General features: G+C 43.2%; 1 protein-coding gene across 1 annotated transcript in view; it reads right to left on the bottom strand.

Annotated features, from left to right (window-relative positions):
- LOC133646648 (muscarinic acetylcholine receptor M5-like) overlaps positions 1-21,039 on the bottom strand; it is a 141,043-nt gene that overhangs the window by 50,331 nt on the left and 69,673 nt on the right. The window contains exon 4 of the mRNA XM_062042233.1: positions 225-504. The gene's annotated coding sequence lies outside the window, so the exon portion shown is untranslated. The remainder of the gene's footprint in view (positions 1-224; positions 505-21,039) is intronic.

Genomic DNA, 21,039 nt, shown 5'->3' with positions numbered 1-21,039 from the left:
ACACACACACACACACTCACGTTTCCGTCAGCATTCAATGAGGTTAAAGTGCACATTAAAAATACATGCTGAGACCTCTCAGACATGCACTTGTGCTGCTATTTCCTGTGAAATCCAGGTCAAAGCCTTTGAGCAGTCATCATCAAGTTTATTATTAATCACTTTCGAGTTCGCCCGAGACTATGACACACAAAGAAGATTACAAGAAAAAGAAGCATACTCACAGCGAGGGTACCCTAAGAAAGTTGAGCGTTAATCCCTTTGTTTTGCCTGGGAAGTCCTCTGGGGGTCAAGTGTGGCTCCAAGCATCAGAACAGAGTCAGAGATGAGAAGAAGAATGCGACTGAAGGCAGCAGGGCGGCGGACCATGACTGGATGCAGCAGAACAATCCGTAAGTTGTTCAATGTGGACTCAAAGGAGAACTTTTCCTGGCGTTGTCTTGCTGTAGCATCTTCTTCTTCTTCTGTTGCTGCTGCTGCCGCTGCAGATGTAGTTGCATGTGGCTGAAGGACACAAAAGAGAGCTGACGCTAGCTCGTTGCCAGGAGAAAGAATTCCCACAGGGGCGAATGGTTCATCATGTTTCGGGACAGTGAGCATGCAGCTCCAAAGCACACAGTGCATGTGAGAATAGAAGGAAGGATGGAGGGAGGGAGGGAGGCAGAAGGGCAGGGTGTTGTGCGTGAGTGGGAGGTGAAGCTGGTCAGACAAGTTAAGCCAAATTCTGCTTCTGTGAACTAAAATGATAGAAGAAAAGAAGTGATATTACTGAAGCATCGTAACGATCGACTGTGTCAAAGGTATTATTTGACATAGCGGTCATGGTTGTCTTTCACTTTTGACTATCGCATGGATTAGATTTTACATTTCTGACGTGACCCTTTTTCCATTTTCCCGGACTTGGGATCACCAATGGAGAGCTTCAAGGTTTGGGTGTTAAGGCACTGACCAAGAACCAAACTGCCATCTGCACGAAAGGCTGCAGCACGTATCGTCTCACTGCCAGTGCATATAGTTGGAGATAAAAACAGGGTTGTTTTGTATTCCCATTATCATTTAAAATGGGCAGCACAGTGACACAGTGGTTAGCACTCGTGCCTCAAGGCAAGAAAGTCGTGGGTTCAATTCCCTTGTTCTGCCTGTGACTGCGTGGGTTCCCTCCGGGTACTCCGGCTTCCTCCCACCTCCAAAGACATGCACCTGGGGATAGGTTGATTGGCAACACTAAATGGTCCCTTGTGTGTGAATGTGAGTGTGAATGTTGTCTGCCTGTGTTGGCCCTGTGATGGGCTGGTGACTTGTCCAGTGTGTACCTACTTTACCTTCCGCCTGAGCGCAGCTGGGATAGGTTACAGCACCCCCACGCCTCCAAAAGGGACAAGCGGTAGAAAATGGATGGATGAATGGTATTTTAAACTCATCGTGCTGCAATAAGGTTATGGTTATGGTTTGAGTTTGTTTTGAACAAGTAATAACAACCTGACACATCATGATTTCCAGTTTCTCTTTTCAACATGTTCAAAAAGGAGTAAGAAGAAGCAGAGCTTATTTAGTCCATGACAATGCTTTTGTTCACATCCTGTTCTGAACGTATTCACAATATACTCCATAAATAATAAGATAAAAAAATAAATTAACAAACAATAAATAGTGCAGTAAGTTGTTGTAGATTCCTAATGAAGCCTTTAGCTTGACGCTCCTCTACTTTCTTCTGCTCCGCTTGCTGCGGCGACAACAAACAAAACTCCAGACGCTCCCCTTCGTTTTGTATAGTTTACTTGTGAACTTAATCATTCAAAAACGTAAAACAATAACGACATGGGAACAAATTAATGGCAAAATGAAGCGAGTTTGTTACATTAAAAAAGAGTTAGAAAAAGTAAGAGTGAGGTCAAAAAACTGTGTGGCTCAATTCCCCCGCACCTGACTGTCATTACCCATAATGCACTGTGTCCAAAAAACCACCTACCACACAGATCCTTCCGCCATATATGCAATTTAACAGTTACGTCGTCAAATTATTTAGACAAATGTAATAATTATTCTAAGCATGCAAATAAAGTAAATAGTCCCATTTTGGCTGAATAAACATAAAGCACCTTCCATAAAATATGTAAATGAACTCAAACAGCATTTAGGCTCCTACATTACCGGCCCCTAATTGTTATCAATGTCCTTGAAACAATTACTTAAACGTGTTAACTCAAATTCAAGGTGCCTAAATAGCCTTAATACTTATCAAAGAAGCTTGTAGTCCTTTGCCCCATTCAACTTGAGGTCTTTGCTTCATCGCCATACTTTAATGATCTTCTGCTTCTTGAAGAAGACATAGCTTTGTAATAGGGCGACGAAGCTCGTTAGTCTTAGTTTTCACTTGAACTAGACGAACAAGTCCGTCTCCACCAGGAAAAGTCTCTGAAATTCTTCCAAGTGGCCAGGAATTTCTGGGTGAAGTATCGACCACGATCAGAACCACGTCTCCAACACGAAAGTTTCTTCTAGGTGAAGACCATCGCTGACGTTCTTGAAGCTGCGCTAGGTATTCCTTACACCAGCGTTTCCAGAAGATATCCGCAAGGTATTGTACTTGTCTCCATCTGCGACTGGCATATTGGTCGTACGGATGAAACACTCCTGGAGGTAGCTCAGGTTTGACCTTCAGCAATAACAGATGGTTGGGTGTGAGAGCCTCCAAGTCGTTGAGGTCTGAAGATGTATTTGTGATGGGTCTGCCGTTTATGACTGCTTCGGCTTCACAAAACAAGGTATAAAGACCCTCTTCATCCAAAACTTGTTCCTTTACGGTGACACTCAGTATTTTTCTCACTGAACGGATTAGCGGCTCCCAGCTTCCTCCATGGTGAGATCCTGCTGGTGGATTGAAATGCCACTGGACACCTTTTTGTAACAAGTGTTCGTAAATCTTCATAGTGTTCCATTCTTTGATTGATTTCCTAATTTCGCTGTCAGCTGATCGAAAGTTGGTTCCGTTATCGGAATACATCTCTTTGACTTGTCCTCTTCTGGCGATATATCTTCTGATTGCGTTAAGACATGCATCGATGTCGAGTGAGGATGCAACTTCCAGATGTACGGCTCTTAAAGCAAGACACGTGAAGATGATGCCATACCTCTTTACATGTCCTTTTCCCCTCTTCACTTGTAACGGACCAAAGTAGTCCACACCGACTCTCGTGAAAGGTGAATCGTCAGGTAGGACCCTGCATGTTGGTAGATCTGCCATGAGTTGCTTTCCAGCGGCTCCGTGGAGTCTTTTACAGATGACACACCTGGACAGAAACCTTCTGATGGCTCCAATGGCTCCAGGTATCCCAAATTTCTGACGTAGATTGGCCATCATGTGATTTCTTCCGGCGTGAGCTGTTAGGTCATGAATATGTCTCAACACAAGCCTTGTGATGTGTGAATCCTTAGGCAATATGGCTTGCTGCTTGGAGTAGTTAGGTATTGCTGCACGGCTCAACCTTCCACCAACTCTCATAACTCCATCTTGAAGAATTGGATTTAACTTGAAAAGTGAACTACTTTTCTTTACTCTTTGATTTTTCTCCAGCATCGCCCAATCTTCCTTGAAACTTTGTCTTTGACAGAACTTCACAATTTCTGTTTCTGCTCTAGTCATGTCATCACAAGTCAGACACTTTCCTTCGACATCTTTCTTGAATTCAAGCATCTTACTTTCTTCTGATGTTCTTAGTTCTTTTCTTTTTTCCTTCAGCTCTTTCAGCAGATCTTTGAGGTTGATCTTGAACTTGAATTGGTCTGTTTCGGCACACCACTGGATGCCTAATGTTCTCTCCACTGGCAGGTAATCCTCATCCAAATCCAGATCTTGAAAACCCTGTGCTTTTTCCTTTTCTGGGATCGAGTTAAGCAACTTCCTGCTGTTGCTTGACCATTTTGTCAGCCTAAATTCTCCTTTTGCCAACATTTTACTCAACTAGACACACAGGGTAATGGCTATATCTACATCAGCAACTGACTTAAGACAGTCATCCACATAAAAATTATTGTTGACAGACCTTGCGGTTTCCTGTCCAGACTCGTCCACAAAGTCTGTTGCACATTTTTGAAGTGCAAAGGTTGCAACACTTGGGGATGATGTTGCGCCAAAAATGTGAACCAACATCTTGTGTTCAACGAGTTCCAGCTCGTAGTTTCCATCAGGCCACCAGAGAAACCTCATGAGATCAGTGTTTTCATCGCTTACTCCAACCTGATGGAACATGGCTTCCACGTCCGCCATAACCGCCACAGACTCCTGGCGAAATCTTATAAGGACCCCTATTGGTGAGCTGGTGAGGTCAGGTCCCTGCAGAAGCTGTTGGTTTAGTGAAGTACCTTGAAAGCTTGCGCCACAGTCGAAGACAACACGCAACTTCTGTTTGGTTGGATGTCTTACTCCATGGTGAGGCAGATACCATGTTCGTCCCTCAGCAGGTTTGCGCTCTTCACCTTCAAGCTTTACTGCGTAACCTTTTCTTAGAAGGTCATCCATGAACGTCACATACTCTTGGTAAAACTTGACGTCTTTCGAAAATCTCTTCCGTAGGTTCAGTGCGCGTTGCTCTGCAATTGCCCTGTTATTTGGCATAGACAAAGTATTCTTCCTCACTGGAAGGCAAACGTTGTAGTGGCCATCTTTAAGTACTGCAGTTTGAGACACCATACTGATAAACTGATGGTCGTCCTTTGACATCTCAATGTTTTAATTTTGTCCAGTATCAGGAAAGTCGTGCTTGAACTGCAGCTGCCAAAGCTCCTCAAGCGTCACCAGTGAGATTCTGTTTGCAGTAATTCCTGTCAAATTGTCAATTGCAGTTCTGTCACTTCCACCTCCGAGTGGTCCATTTACTGTCCAGCCTAGCATCGTTCTCACAGCGTATGGTCCATTATCCACACTTTTAACCACTTGCAGTGGCTCCATCGCTTTGGGAACGTTTAGTCCGATGAGTAATCCAATCTTGGCTTGAATATTAGGTATTCTCACCTCCTTTAGGTGTGGCCACCTATCAACATCCTCTTGTCGGGGAATATTGTCCTTAGAGACAGGAATGTCTTTCTGTGAATACACTTCCTTTAGTTCCACAAACTCTTTTCCGTCCAAGTTGCTGATTTCCAAACCAGTCACGATGCTTGTGTTCACGACAGTGTCATTTCCCATTGTTCGCAACGAGATGCTTACATTGCGTCCACTCACATTCAGTTGGTTTATCAGTGACTCTGTGGCAAAAGTAGCTGAACTACCTGGGTCCAGAAAGGCATACGTGATCACTGTCTTGGTTCCTTTTTGTGCCTTGATGTACACGGGAAGAATCGAAAGAACACAATCTTCTCTACCGGCACCAGTGACACCACAGGTTTCAGTTGTTTGTACAATGGCACTTGATATTGATTGCTGTTCACAATTGTCCTTTGCGGTTTCTTCTCTGAAGTCTTTATGACCAATGTGTAATAATGTGGGATGCTTTCTAGAGCATTCTTGACATTTAAGTTTTTGTTTGCAGCTACTACTCATATGTCCATGCTTTAAACATGCAAAACATACACCTTTGCTTCTCAAGAAGTCAATCTTGTCTTTGTGTAGCTTGCTCTTGAATTTCTTGCAAACCGTAAGGCTGTGTTGCTCTCCATTACAATAAACACAAGGTTTTCCACTAACGTCCACTGAAACTGTTCGTGTTTTTGTTATGATGTGGTTATCATTTTCTGTCCTGGGGGGCACAACGACCGTTGTAAACACCTTTTTTGGTTTGAGTGTTTCTACATATTATGGTTTTATTTTCTGTCTCACAGAATCTTTCGTGTTCATGGTGGTTTCTTTTATGTTCCCATAAAGCGGAATCAAAAGATACTTGACTTGCCGGTTTACAAAGTTCACAAAATCCTTAAATGTAACTCTTGTCTTTGTTCTTTCTTGCAAGTCGCATGCAAACTTCCTCCAAGCTTTCCTGAGTTTATATGGAAGTTTGTTTGTCAGTGCCTTTATATTAGCTGTGCTGTCCAAGTCCTCCATGTAGTTAATGTCTGTCATTGTGTTAGAGCAGCCTGTGAGGAATAATGCGAAGGACTGAAGGGCAACACCGTCTTCTGGCTTGATTGTTGGCCACTCCATGGCTTCTGTCATGTAGGCTTCTGCTATCTTAAAGTCATCACCAAAAAACTCCTTTAACATTTGTTTTGCTTTAGTGTAGCCTGTTGAAGATTCCATATGGATGCAGCTCTTAACCAACACATGTGGTTGTCCACTTGTATACTGTAGCAAAAATTGAAGACGATCCCGGTTGTCACTAGTGCGGCTTTCAATTCCATGTTCTATGGCCCCGATAAAGGATTTGTATTCCAGGGGGTCACCCTTGAATGTTGGAATGGAAATATCTGGAAGTAGAGATGCCCTGTGACTCTTCACGAGATACTCTGTGACGTTGGCTTGCTGAGAGATTGCTTGGCAAAGCCCATCAAGTCTTAGTGCTTGTTGTTCTTTTATTTCAGTCTTTGGTGCAAATGTAGTCATTTGAATAGCTGTGGGGGGAGCATTATATATAATGCTACATGTTGGTAAGGTGGGTGGTGGTACTTGTGTGTTAGGGCTAGTAAGTCTTCTAACGTCCTTCTCATCAGCTGTATTGATACCGTCTTCTTGTGTGTTTTCGTAGTTTTGTAAAACCTCCATTTTAGCGTCACATTCAGCAAGTGCGGTTTGCATTGCATGCATTTCCTTTCGAGCTTTTATTGCAGCTTCTTCCTGTTCTATGGCCAGCTTTTCTTGTAAAGCTGCCACCTTTGCTCTCAATGATGTACGCTCCATTTCCGCCTTTAATCTGACAGAAGAATATGAAGAACATGAACTTCCGCTTCGTGATGCAGATTTACTTTGACTTCTAGCGGTCCGCTTTGTTGATGTAGACCGACTATCTGCAGGTGACACTTGTCTATTGCACTCTTCCGCTTGCTCAACACGCTTAAAAACATCTTTCATCCACTCCTCACATTTCCAGAAAAAGTCCTCCATCATTTTATTTTTTGGATCAAACCAGTTGTTTTGATCTTCCACAAACTCCTCCTCAGACATGAATTTCTGAACATCAGAATTAAGATCCAAAAATTCTTGCTGCAAGCCACTAAAGTCCACACGAAGCTGATTTTTTACAGCGTCCACATTAGCATCCTTCTCCATTAAGTGCTCAATCCGCGTCGTCAAGCAAGTCAATTGAGCCAGTGCGCTCCTGCGTGCCTGCATCTTTCTCGCCTTATGCTCTTCTACAGCCTTCTCGGCCATTTTTACTGTCCTTTTTCCACTGTCTTGTGCATCCATAACAAGCCAATATTTCCACAACGAGTCAATAAAAATGCAGATGTGCCGCAGCATAGCACCGGGACGAGCTTCTCTCTCTCTCTTTCACTTTCAAGCAGCGTGCACTCACGTACCTGCTCGCGTCCTCTTGCAGGCTTGTTCCTCTGTTCCTTACCAGTCAGGCGGTTCCACGTTCCTCTTAATCCACAAAGAGCAAGTTTTTTGACTAAAATGTAGATTCCTAATGAAGCCTTTAGCTTGACGCTCCTCTACTTTCTCCTGCTCCGCTTGCTGCGGCGACAACAAACAAAACTCCAGACGCTCCTCTTCGTTTTGTATAGTTTACTTGTGAACTTAATCATTCAAAAACGTAAAACAATAACGACATGGGAACAAATGAATGGCAAAATAAAGCGAGTTTGTTATAGTAAAAAAGAGTTAGAAAAAGTAAGAGTGAGGTCAAAAAACTGTGTGGCTCAATTCCCCCGCACCTGACTGTCATTACCCATAATGCACTGTGTCCAAAAAACCACCTACCACACAGATCCTTCCGCCATATATGCAATTTAAACAGTTACGTCGTCAAATTATTTAGACAAATGTAATAATTATTCTAAGCATGCAAATAAAGTAAATAGTCCCATTTTGGCTGAATAAACATAAAGCACCTTCCATAAAATATGTAAATTAACTCAAACAGCATTTAGGCTCCTACAGTTGTATTTCATATGGTGAGATCAATAATATTTTTCCAAAAGTTCAGAATTGTTATCATGGTTCTTCTTCTTTGTACTTTGTAACACTTTGAGTTTGAACAGTTTCTTGAATTGGATCATATTAGTACATTGTTTGACTTATTTGCTTAATCCATTCCATAATTTAATTCCACTTACTGATATGTTTACGTGCACACAAATGTTTTAAATTACATTTTCCTCTAAGATTATATTTCTCCTCTTTTGTTGAGAAGAATTGTTGTATGTTCTTGGGTAGCAGCTTATAGTTTGCTTTGTACATTATTTTAACTTTTTGCAATTTCACTATATCATGGCATTTCAATATTTGTGATTCAATTAATAAAGGATTTGTATGTTCTCTATATCCAACATTATGTAATATTGTAACCTTTTTTGTAACACGGTTAGTGACTGAAGCATACTTTTGTAGTTATTTCCCCACAATAACTCAGATATGGTAACACTAGCGAGCAGTAAAGAATTTGAAGGGATTTTTGGTCCAATACATCCATCTATCCATTTTCTACCGATTGTCCCTCTCGGGGTTGTGGGGGTAGACAGACAACAATCACACTCATATTCACACAATCAACCTATCCCCAGGTGCATACACATTTAGCTTTATTCATTATTGATCTATTTCTTGCCACCTTATGTTGTATATTTTTATGAGATTTCCAGTTCATTTTATCATAAATTATTACACCTACGGATTTGATTTCATTTACTCTTTCAATGTCTACTCCGTCTATTTGTATTTGCGTTTGACTTTCTCTTCTACTGTTACCAAATAGCATTATTCTAGTTTTACTGAGATTCAAAGATAATCTGTTTTTGTCAAACCATCTTTTTAATTAGTTAATTTCTTCTGTTATTATTTGTATTAGCTTCTGTGTGTTCTGTCTTGATCCAAACGCTGTTGTATCGTCCGCAAATGTTACTCGTGTAACTTTAAGTCTTTTGTAACATTACCAATATAATTTTTATAAAGACTGAACAATTTTGGTTCCAGTATTGATCTCTGTGGTACGCCACAGGGTATATTTAGCACAGTAGATGTGTGTTCCCATTGCTTCACGTATTGCTTCCTGTTGGTTAAGTAGCTTCCTTTGCAGTTTAAGACCAACCATCCAATGCCATACTGTTCTAATTTTTGGATAAAAATATTGTAATTGATTGTGTGAAACGCTTTTGTTACATCCATAAACACTGGAATTCATAGCTACAATACATGCACATTACCTTGGTTTTATATGAAGTCCCATCAGGGTGTATTTTGTCTCCTGAGTCTCCTCACTCATATTTGCACTGGTGTATGCATTGACCCGGGGCCTCATGTAATAACGGTTGAATGACTTTCCTACTAAAAATAGACGTAAGTTTAAATCCAGAAAACGGTGTACACAAGTAAAAGTTCAGATGTATTAAAGTGTTCGCACGCACAAATCCAACCATATTTCTTTGTTACATCGCAATCTACGTGGAATCAGCCGCAGACGTGTGCGTGGCTTGGCACGCCCAAACCACGCCCCCCTATAAATATGCAAATCATATAGGGAGTTATTTTTCATATGTCTCTGATGGGCACATCAATCAGTCTGAGAAGTAAAAGTTTGCACTTTTTTTGTGAACTGTTACCCAGCATCACTTCTGTGTCACTAAAGAATCACAGCCTGTAGAAATGTGTGTACGGCAGCTATGGAGTTGCTGTGAGGCAGCACACGTCTCCACGTCAACGTTAGTCTTGATACATCTCGACTTTGCCAAGACTTTGCTCCATTGTAAGCAGACTATTGGTAGCATTTATTAACTAGTAAGAATGCATCAAAAAAGAAAAACATGTGTGCTTATCTTATATAAGGATTGTGAATGACAATCAAAATTCCCCCCCAAAAAGTGCAGTACCCCTTTAATTGAAACGGGGTAACAAAGTCTACTGTATAATTGCACCGCATACAAGGTAAGTCCTACTCATATATTAAATCCCAAACTACGGCCCACCAGCATCCACAATCCGGCCCGCTGGAAGTCCCAAGTTTTAAAAAAAATATATATATATTTTTTTAAATTATTATTATGAAAAATCTGTCCTTTCTAATCCATTTTCTACCGCTCGGCAAAGTGTGTGCTCTTTCAGGGGATATTTTTAAATCCCGTGAAGAGCAGAGAAACCTGCGAAACAGGCTTGTTTCATCCCTACAAGCCTGTTTCACAGGTTTCTCTGCTCTGCAGGGGATTTTTTTAAATCTAAAACCTAAAGCGGAATATAATTTAGGCTTAATCCCCTGAAGAGCAGAGAAACCTGCAAAACGGGCTTGTAGGTATGAAATAGCCTCTGTGTTTTTTCCTGACCTAAAGTATATTCCGCTCTACCCCGGTATTGAGCACTGTAAAACGGATAAACCACAGAAACCTCGACTATATATATATATATATATATATATATATATATATATATATATATATATATATATATATATATATATATATATATATATATATATATATATATATACAGCCCGGCCCCCGGCCAAATTGTTTTAACCTAATGCGGCCCCCGAGTCAAAAAGTTTGGGGACCTCTGTATTAGATCATACAATTGTATGGCATCTTAACTGCGGTAAATTCTATTCCATCAGGAGTCGCTTCATACGTATCTTAAATATATTGGCGGCACCAAATCAAAATACACATTTTACTGCAGCAATAACCGCCAACAAACACACACCATGCTATTAGTATTGTTGTGTCTGTGCTGCAAAAAAAACGGGCGATGTAGGAGGGGGACCTGGTTATCTCCTCAGGTGGTGTTTGAACACGGTGAAGGCCAAAGTGGCGTTCTTGTGTGTGTGTGCACCACAATACACCACAACTGCTTTTGTCCTCATGTGGGAGAGCAGTGACATGGCCCAGGAAGATAAGAAGACTACTGGACTGACAGATGTTTTTGTGCCACTGAGTGTGATGTTACGGATGTGTGTGTATGTGTGTGTGTGTGTGTTTGTGTGCATGTGCATGTGCATGTGTGTGATTGTGCTAACCAGGGAATGAATGATTCAGGGTGTATTAGGTGCTAAAGCTGGACTGGATGGCAGAAGTCCTTGTTGGTTTTAATCCGGATGATGGCTGCTGACCTGCCATATATGAGACAGCCTGGTTTACAGCCAATATTGTTTGGTAAAATGGTAAATGGCCTTTATTTACTTAGCGCTTTCTACTATACCTGCACGCAATGTTCCCTCTAATTTTTTATGCTTCTGAGCAAACGCAAAATCTCCCTGAGCATTCAGTGGCGCACAAGTGAGCAACATCACACCTGTCCCGAACCTGACTTAATAACAAGTTGAATGTTTTATTATAATAATCAAATGACAGAAGACATTTTATTGAGATTATTTTGGAATATAAGTGATATGGCCAATTTACAGTAAAAATAACAAAAAATATATAGTTTTTCATGAGCTATGTACTATGTCTGGATGGGGGTCCTGCTTTGGAAAGAATGTGTACCCCTTTCAGAGATCACATTTTGTTCCCCTTAAAACATTCTTATGTTGCACAATGAGAAGTAAGCATGGGATAAAGTGTACATTCTCGTAACTTTCGGTTTGTAAAATATATCTTTTTATGAGCATTTTCAAATCTAGTAAGATCATTTTATGATTAATATCCATAAATCTGATTGAGGAGTCTTCGACCTGGCATTTACACTTTGTGTGGTGTTGGAGTTGTCCGACTTTTTGTGTGGCCATAAACGCATCAGTGGTTAAGTGCCATTAGTGTGTGGGTGCAGGTGAGGGAGAGCGAGAGGATGCTGTTGACATGACAGATGACAAAGAGTTTGTTTAAGCCTGATTTGTTCAGCAAAAAATAAAAAAAAATAAAAAATACATTGTCATTATGGGTTATTGTCAGTAAAAGTTTAAGGACAAAAATAAAAGTATTTAATTTTGGAATAAGGCTGTAACATAACAAAATGTGGAAAATAGTGAAGCACTGAGAACACTTTCTGGATGCACTGTACCGTCGGGGTAAATAAAAAATAAAAAAAACATACAAGCACTCCAAAATGTTGGAGAAAGTCAACTATCTGTTAGTGCGAATGACAGGTGTCAGTACTTTTTACTATAGACTAAACTAGATTAGTACATATTAACATGCACATTCTTTCCCCGAATGGACCATGTTCCGCGCCTCTATTGTCGAGGCGGCTGATTGGAGCTGTGGCCGCAAGGTAGTTGGTGCCTGTCGTGGCGGTAATCCTAGAACCCGTTGGTGGACACCGGCGGTGAGGGATGCCGTCAAGCTCAAGAAGGAGTCCTATCGGGTTCTTTTGGCTCATAGGACTCCTGAGGCAGCGGACAGGTACCGACAGGCCAAGCGGTGTGCGGCTTCAGCGGTCGCGGAGGCAGTTCTGGGAAGCCATGGAAAACGACTTCCAGACGGCTTCGAAGCGATTCTGGACCACCATCTGCTGCCTCAGGAAGGGGAAGCAGTGCACTATCAACACCGTGTATGGTGAGGATGGTGTTCTGCTGACCTAGACTGCGGATGTTGTGGATCGGTGGAGGGAATACTTCGAAGACCTCCTCAATCCCACAAACACGTCTTCCTATGAGGAAGCAGTGCCTGGGGAATCTGTGGTGGGCTCTCCTATTTCTGGGGCTGAGGTTGCTGAGGTAGTTAAAAAGCTCCTCGGTGGCAAGGCCCCGGGGGTGGATGAGATCCGCCCGGAGTTCCTTAAGGCTCTGGATGCTGTGGGGCTGTCTTGGTTGACAAGACTCTGCAGCATCGCGTGGACATCGGGGGGGGGGGGGGGGGGGGGGGGGTACCTCTGGATTGGCAGACCGGGGTGGTGGTTCCTCTCTTTAAGAAGGGGAACCGGAGGGTGTGTTCCAACTATCGTGGGATCACACTCCTCAGCCTTCCCGGTAAGGTCTATTCGGGTGTACTGGAGAGGAGGCTACGCCGGATAGTCGAACCTCGGATTCAGGAGGAACAGTGTGGTTTTCGTCCTGGTCGTGGAACTGTGGACCAGCTCTATACTCTCGGCAGGGTCCTTGAGGGTGCATGGGAGTTTGCCCAACCAGTCTACATGTGGTTTGTGGACTTGGAGAAGGCATTCGACCGTGTCCCTTGGGAAGTCCTGTGGGGAGTGCTCAGAGAGTAAGGGGTATCGGACTGTCTGATAATGACTAATTATGCGAATATAGTTGTACACGTTGGCTCCAATGACACTAGAATGAGACAGTCAGAGATTACAAAGAGAAACATAGCCAGGACTTGTGATCTCGCCAGAAAGATGTCCAGGCATCGAGTAATTGTCTCTGGCCCCCTGCCTGCGAGAGGCAATGATGAGAGATATAGCAGATTAGTCTCGCTTAACAAGTGGCTGGCTAGCTATTGTAGGCAACAGGGACTAACGTTTATTGATAACTGGCCCTCTTTCTGGGGCAAACGAGGCTTGCTGATGAGAGACGGCCTTCACCCTAACCAGGAAGGCGCCATCATCCTGTCTAGAAACATAGACTACTATTTAAGTCTCACTTGACTGACTACACTAGAGCAAGCCCGGTCACAGGCAATTACAATGTCTGTTAGTCCGGGTGAGGAGTCGGTTAAGCTAGAACTAGCCAGCGCCAGGCTGGATAATCCATGTACGCATAGCAATTCTCTTAGAATAATACACAATTCACATAATGTTTTTTCTGTTGTGTCTGTGTCAGAGGTGGACATGCATTCTACTGAGGTGGCAAATTATGATATGTCCAGTCTATTGCAGCACCAAGCAAACAATCGGAAAATTCCCGTCATATCAATTCCTAGATATGGTCGAAACTATTTAAAGTGCACTACGCATAATAAACGCAACATTGTTAATATTGCCACTACGGATAATCTTAACAAAAACTCGTCAAAACAGCCCAATACCTATAATATGGGCTTTTTAAACATAAGATCATTGTCTCCCAAGGCGTTATTAGTTAATGAGGTCATTAGAGACAACAATCTTAACGTCATTGGTCTTAGCGAAACCTGGCTCAAACCAGACACATTTTTTGCGCTCAATGAGGCATCTCCTCCTAACTATACGAATGCGCATGTTGCCCGTCCTCTTAAAAGGGGAGGGGGTGTCGCACTAATATACAATGAAAATTTCAACCTTACCCCTAACCTAAATAATAAATATAAATCGTTTGAGGTGCTTACTATGAGGTCTGTCACACCGCTACCTCTCGACCTGGCTGTTATCTACCGCCCCCCTGGGCCCTATTCGGACTTTATCAGTGAATTCTCAGAGTTTGTTGCTGATCTAGTGACGCACGCCGACAATATAATCATAATGGGGGACTTTAATATCCATATGAATACCCCATCGGACCCTCAGTGCGTGGCGCTCCAAACCATAATTGATAGCTGTGGTCTTACACAAATAATACATGAACCCACGCATCGCAACGGTAATACAATAGATCTAGTGCTTGTCAGGGGTGTCACCACCTCCAAAGTTATGATACTTCCATATACTAAAGTAATGTCCGATCATTACCTTATAAAATTTGAAGTTTTGACTCATTGTCAACAAGCTAATAATAATAATAACTGCTATAGCGGCCGCAACATTAATGCTGCCACAACGATGACTCTTGCTGACCTACTGCCTTCGGTAATGGCACCATTCCCAAATTATGTCGGCTCTATTGATAACCTCACTAACAACTTTGACGATGCCTTGCGCGAAATTATTGATAGTATAGCACCGCTAAAGCAAAAAAGGGCCCCTAAAAGACGCACCCCATGGTTTACAGAAGAAATTAGAGCTCATAAATTATCATGTAGAAAACTGGAACGCAAATGGCGCGCGACTAAACTTGAGGTTTTCCATCAAGCATGGAGTGATAGTTTAATAACTTATAAACGCATGCTTACCTTAGCTAAAGCTAAATACTACTCAAATCTCATCCGCCTCAACAAAAACGATCCTAAATTTCTGTTTAGTACAGTAGCATCGCTAACCCAACAAGGGACTCCTCCCAGTAGCTCCACCCACTCGGCAGATGATTTTATGAATTTATTTAATAAGAAAATTGAACTCATTAGAAAGGAGATTAAAGACAACGCATCCCAGCTACAACTGGGTTCTATTAACACAAATACGACTGTATATACGACGGACACTGCCCTCCAAAATAGTCTCTCTATTTTTGATGAAATAACATTAGAGGAATTATTACAGCGTGTAAGTGGGATAAAACAAACAACATGTTTACTTGACCCACTTCCTGGGAAACTTATCAAGGAACTGTTTGTATTATTAGGTCCATCAGTGTTAAATATTATAAACTTATCACTTTCCTCCGGCACTGTTCCCCTAGCATTCAAAAAAGCGGTTATTCATCCTCTACTCAAAAGACCTAACCTCGATCCTGACCTCATGGTAAACTACCGACCGGTCTCCCACCTTCCGTTTATTTCCAAAATTCTCGAAAAAATTGTTGCACAGCAGCTAAATGAACACTTAGTGACTAACAATCTCTGTGAACCTTTTCAATCCGGTTTCAGGGCAAATCACTCTACGGAGACAGCCCTCGCAAAAATGACTAATGATCTATTGTTAACGATGGATTCTGATGCGTCATCTATGTTGCTGCTTCTTGATCTTAGCGCCGCTTTCGATACCGTCGATCATAATATTTTATTAGAGCGTATCAAAACACGTATTGGTATGTCAGACTTAGCCTTGTCTTGGTTTAACTCTTATCTTACTGACAGGATGCAGTGCGTCTCCCATAACAATGTGACCTCGGACTATGTCAAGGTAACGTGCGGAGTTCCCCAGGGTTCGGTTCTTGGCCCTGCACTCTTTAGTATTTACATGCTGCCGCTGGGTGACATCATACGCAAGTACGGTGTTAGCTTTCACTGTTATGCTGATGACACTCAACTCTACATGCCCCTAAAGCTGACCAACACGCCGGATTGTAGTCAGCTGGAGGCGTGTCTTAATGAAATTAAACAATGGATGTCCGCTAACTTTTTGCAACTCAACGCTAAGAAAACGGAAATGCTGATTATCGGTCCTGTTGGACACCAACATCTATTTAATAATACCACCTTAACATTTGACAACCAAACAATTAAACAAGGCGACTCGGTAAAGAATCTGGGTATTGTCACATATGCATGTACACTAGATGGCAGTGTTGCCCTGTTTGAGAGTGTCACAACATTGATGTTTACGGCAGACGACTTGCTTTACGGTAGGACAAAAACGTGTCTGTTGTTGTTGTGTGATGTTGCCGCACTGAGTGGACGTTCATGAAAACTGCCTACAATAAACCCACCTAAAGAAACAAAGAACTAACCCTCGATCATTCACATGGTGTCAGAAGTGGTCCGTGAGTCACGAAGTTCAATTTAAGACGGAAATAGACGACATGGCGAAGTTTAATCCCCCAGCGAGTTTTGCCTTTGACAAGCCGACGGAATGGCTCGACTGGAGACAGCGCTTTGAGCGATACAGACTCGCAACGAAACTCAACAATGAGGATGGTGACGTGCAGGTGAGCTGCCTGATTTATGCAATGGGCAACGAAGCAGAAAATATATATAAATCGTTCACCTTTGCCGAAGACGGACATAGAAACAACTTTGACCGCGTGGTGAAAAAGTTCGACGAGTATTTTTTCCCGAGGAGGAATATTATCCATGAGAGAGCATGTTTTCACCAGCGTGTCCAGCGGCCTGGGGAGAAGGCAGAGTGTTTTATCAGATCCCTGTACGATCTGTCAGAGCACTGTGAGTTCGGTGCCTGCCGGGATGAAAATATCCGCGACCGTATTGTTGTCGGGATAATTGACAAGGAGCTCTCACGCAGGCTACAGCTAATGGCGGACCTAACGCTCGCACTGACAATACAGACCGTCAGGCAGTCAGAGGAGGTTGCGGCACAAGTAAACCTGCAGGGAGACAAGATGGGATCAGTACAGGAGGTGCGTTACAAACAACAACATCATTGGAAACAACAACAAGGCAAGACAAAAGACAGAAAATGGGGGAATGAAAATAAATGTGGAAAATGCGGGAAAGCTGAGCATGGCAGAGAGGGAAAATGCCCTGCAAGAAAAGCTACTTGCCACAACTGCCATAAAATCGGACATTGGGCCAGATTGTGTCGCAACAGCAACAAGTCAGTGAATGAAGTCACAGAAACTGGCCATGTTGAACAAACATCCTATTTCTTAGGTTCAGTGTGCAGTGGAGATGAGAAAGAACAGTGGACTGTTCAACTACAGGTGGATTCTATCCCAATCGAATTTAAAATTGACACAGGAGCTGATGTCAGTGTATTAAGTGAGGATGCGTTTCACACACTCACCCCACTGAGAGCACTGGAACCTGCTGACATTCCTCTGGACAGCCCAGGAGGTGAACTGTTGTGTCTGGGCCGATTTAAAGCAACAGTTAGCTACAAAGGGAAGGATTACCCCTTTAAAGCATACGTGGTGCGCGGCAGTAGTGTCAACAATCTACTCAGCCGGTCCCTTTCAGTAAGAATGAACTTGGTGCGACGAGTCGACGAAGTGACACACACCACCACAGGACATCAGCAAGCTTACGGTGAGCATGGCACACTAAACACTGAACCAGTTAGAATACAGCTGAAAGATGGTGCCCAACCGTATGCTGTTCATTCCGCACGACGTGTGCCCTTCCCAATATTACAAAAAGTCAAAGATGAACTACACAGGATGGAGTATAACGGCATCATAGAGCCAGTAACACAGCCAACTGAATGGTGTGTACCAATGGTACCTGTTCTGAAGAAGAACACTGGCAAAGCCAGGATATGTGTGGACTTGAAACGGCTTAATGATTCAGTCAAAAGAGAGCGTTATATTTTACCTACCTCGGATGAGATCACGGCCAAGCTCAGTGGAGCAACGGTGTTCTCCTCTCTTGATGCTGCGAGTGGGTTCTGGCAGATCCCGCTGCACTCAGACAGCTGCAAGCTAACAACTTTTATTACACCGTTTGGCAGATACTGTTTTAAGAGATTACCATTCGGGATCACCAGCGCACCGGAAATCTTCCAGCGAAAAATGCTGGAGACGCTGCAAGGGCTGGAAGGTGTTGAGGTTTTTATGGACGACATCCTGGTCTATGGGACCTCGATGGAACAGCATGACATTAGACTTGAAAAGGTACTTCAACGTGTTGAATCAGCAGGCTTGAAGCTCAATAAAGACAAATGCCCCCTCAGACAAAGCCAACTACGTTTTTTGGGACACCTCATCGATCAGTCAGGGGTCAGACCCGACCCTGACAAAGTTGAGGCCATTTGACAGCTGGCCCCACCAAGAAATGTCCAGGAGCTTAAAAGAGTTCTGGGCATGGTGAACTACCTGGGGAGGTATGTTCCTAGCCTATCTACAATAGGTCAACCATTATATGAGCTTTTGAAAAGCAGGAACATCTGGACCTGGAGCCACACACAGCAGGCAGCATTTGAGAACATTAAGGAGATGCTGACCACAGCACCGGTTCTTTCCTTCTACGATGTTGCTAAGCCCACAGCTGTGTCTGCCGACGCCAGTAGTTATGGCCTGGGGGGCGTACTGCTCCAACTCCATGGAGAGGAGTGGAAGCCAGTAGCTTACTGCTCCAGACGTCTCACTGAAGCCGAAACACGTTACGCCCAGATCGAGAAAGAGTGTCTGGCTGGTGTATGGGCCTGTGAAAAATTTGACAAGTATGTTTGCGGCTTGGATCAGTTCAGGCTTGAGACCGATCACAAACCATTAGTACCGCTTGTCAACAATAGAAGTCTGGACAATGTTCCCTTAAGATGTCAGCGGTTACTGATGAGACTCCTGAGGTACAAACCGGTAGCAGAATATGTGCCAGGGAAAACTCTTGTAGTTGCAGATGCCCTGTCTCGTAGCCCACAAACACACACAAAAGGAGAGACTGACACTCAGGATGATGTGGCGTGCTACGTAGCCACAGTGATGCAGGGCATCCCAGCGTCTCCAACCAGAATGGAGAGCATCAGGACAGCAACAATGGCCGACAGCCAGCTGCAGGCTGTCATCAAACTAATCAGGTCAGGATGGCCAGAACACATTGCTAATGTCCCACCGTGTGCCAGAGACTTTCTAAAAGTGAAAAATGAACTATCAGAAGCTGATGGCTTGGTCACACGAGGAAACAGAATTGTTATTCCAAAGTTATTAAGAGCAGATATTTTGCAGAAAATACACGATGGACATCAAGGGCTCACAAAGTGCAGAGAAAGGGCCAAAACATCGGTTTGGTGGCCAGGACTCTCTGTAGGACTTAAGAACATTGTAGAGTCGTGCAGGACCTGTCAGGAGCAGAAGCGAGCTCAGCAGAAGGAGCCACTCATCTCCACACCCCTGCCAGACCGTCCATGGAAACGAATAGCTCTTGACCTTTGCGAACACAACAAGCACGATTATCTGGTGATATCTGATTACTATTCACGGTACCTGGAAATCCTGCATCTACCATCAACAACCAGCGCTCAGGTTATTCAGAGACTGAAAGCAACCTTCGCTAGGTTTGGTATCCCGGACGAGGTGGTGAGTGACAACGGACCTCAATTTTCCAGTGCGGAATTCCAGGAGGTGGCGCGACAACTGGACTTCAGACACATTACGTCTAGTCCTCACCACCCTCAAGGAAACGGACATGCAGAAAGAGCAGTGCAGACAGCAAAGAGAGTCCTCCGACAGGACGATCCACTGATAGCTCTCATGTGCTATCGTTCGACTCCCTGCACGACCACAGGAGTTAGCCCAGCAGAACTGCTGATGGGGAGGAAGATCCGAACAACTCTCCCTACGCTCGAGAAAAATCTGCAACCTAAATGGCCCAACAGAAAGACTGTCAAGCAAAAGGATGCTAAAGAGAAGACTAAACAAGCCTTCTATTACAATCGCCGTCATGGTGCCAGACATCTTCCTGCTCTACAGCCGGGAGATAATGTCTACATCAAGCTGGACAACGAAAAATCTTGGAAGACGCCAGCAGTTGTCTCAAAAGAAAGTATTACTCCGAGATCTTATATCGTCAATACACAGGGAGGAGCAGTGCTGCGGCGTAACAGACTTCATCTTCGGGCACAACCAATCCCCGAGCCGGAAAAGACTACCCCACCTGTGCACACCAATGAGAGTGGTGGGATGATTTCTCAATCACTGTGTGCCACCGTTACAGAGGATAGCTGCCCCAATCCAAGTGAGCTGACAACCCCAACACAAACACCAGGACATGTTTTGACCAGGTCTGGCCGTGTCAGTAAGCCAGCCGCTAAACTGGACTTGTAGAGAAGTGTTTTGGGTGTTTCACATTGGACAATGGGGTGGAAAAACAAAAACAAAAAAAAAAACACCTATGGCCTTTGGGGGGGGGGGGAAGAAGAAGAAGAGAGATGACACAATCATCTGTTTACTTTGAGAATGCACATTGAGTTATGTTTTACGGAACATTTGTGTAACAGTTATGTAGCTTCTGTACATTTTGATAAGAGTAATTGCTTCCATTTTTATTGCGACAAAGGAAGTACACTTTGAGTTATTTGCAACTAAGACCTATTTTTACAGATTTGAATTTACTGTTACATAGCCCACTTGCGGTTTGAAAGTATTAGACAATGATGTGGCATCACAATTGTAATATTGTTCATTTCAATTGAGCTATTATTACCTGTTAAGATACACTTTGCAGTTATTTGATATAACTTGAAAAGAAGGGAGATGTCACATATGCATGTACACTAGATGGCAGTGTTGCCCTGTTTGAGAGTGTCACAACATTGATGTTTACGGCAGACGACTTGCTTTACGGTAGGACAAAAACGTGTCTGTTGTTGTTGTGTGATGTTGCCGCACTGAGTGGACGTTCATGAAAACTGCCTACAATAAACCCACCTAAAGAAACAAAGAACTAACCCTCGATCAT

This window comes from Entelurus aequoreus, linkage group LG03 (assembly GCF_033978785.1).
Source record: "Entelurus aequoreus isolate RoL-2023_Sb linkage group LG03, RoL_Eaeq_v1.1, whole genome shotgun sequence".
Classification (NCBI taxonomy): Eukaryota; Metazoa; Chordata; class Actinopteri; order Syngnathiformes; family Syngnathidae; genus Entelurus; species Entelurus aequoreus.
Note: the sequence above shows the minus strand (reverse complement) of the source record. Positions and strands in the feature narration are given on the sequence as shown.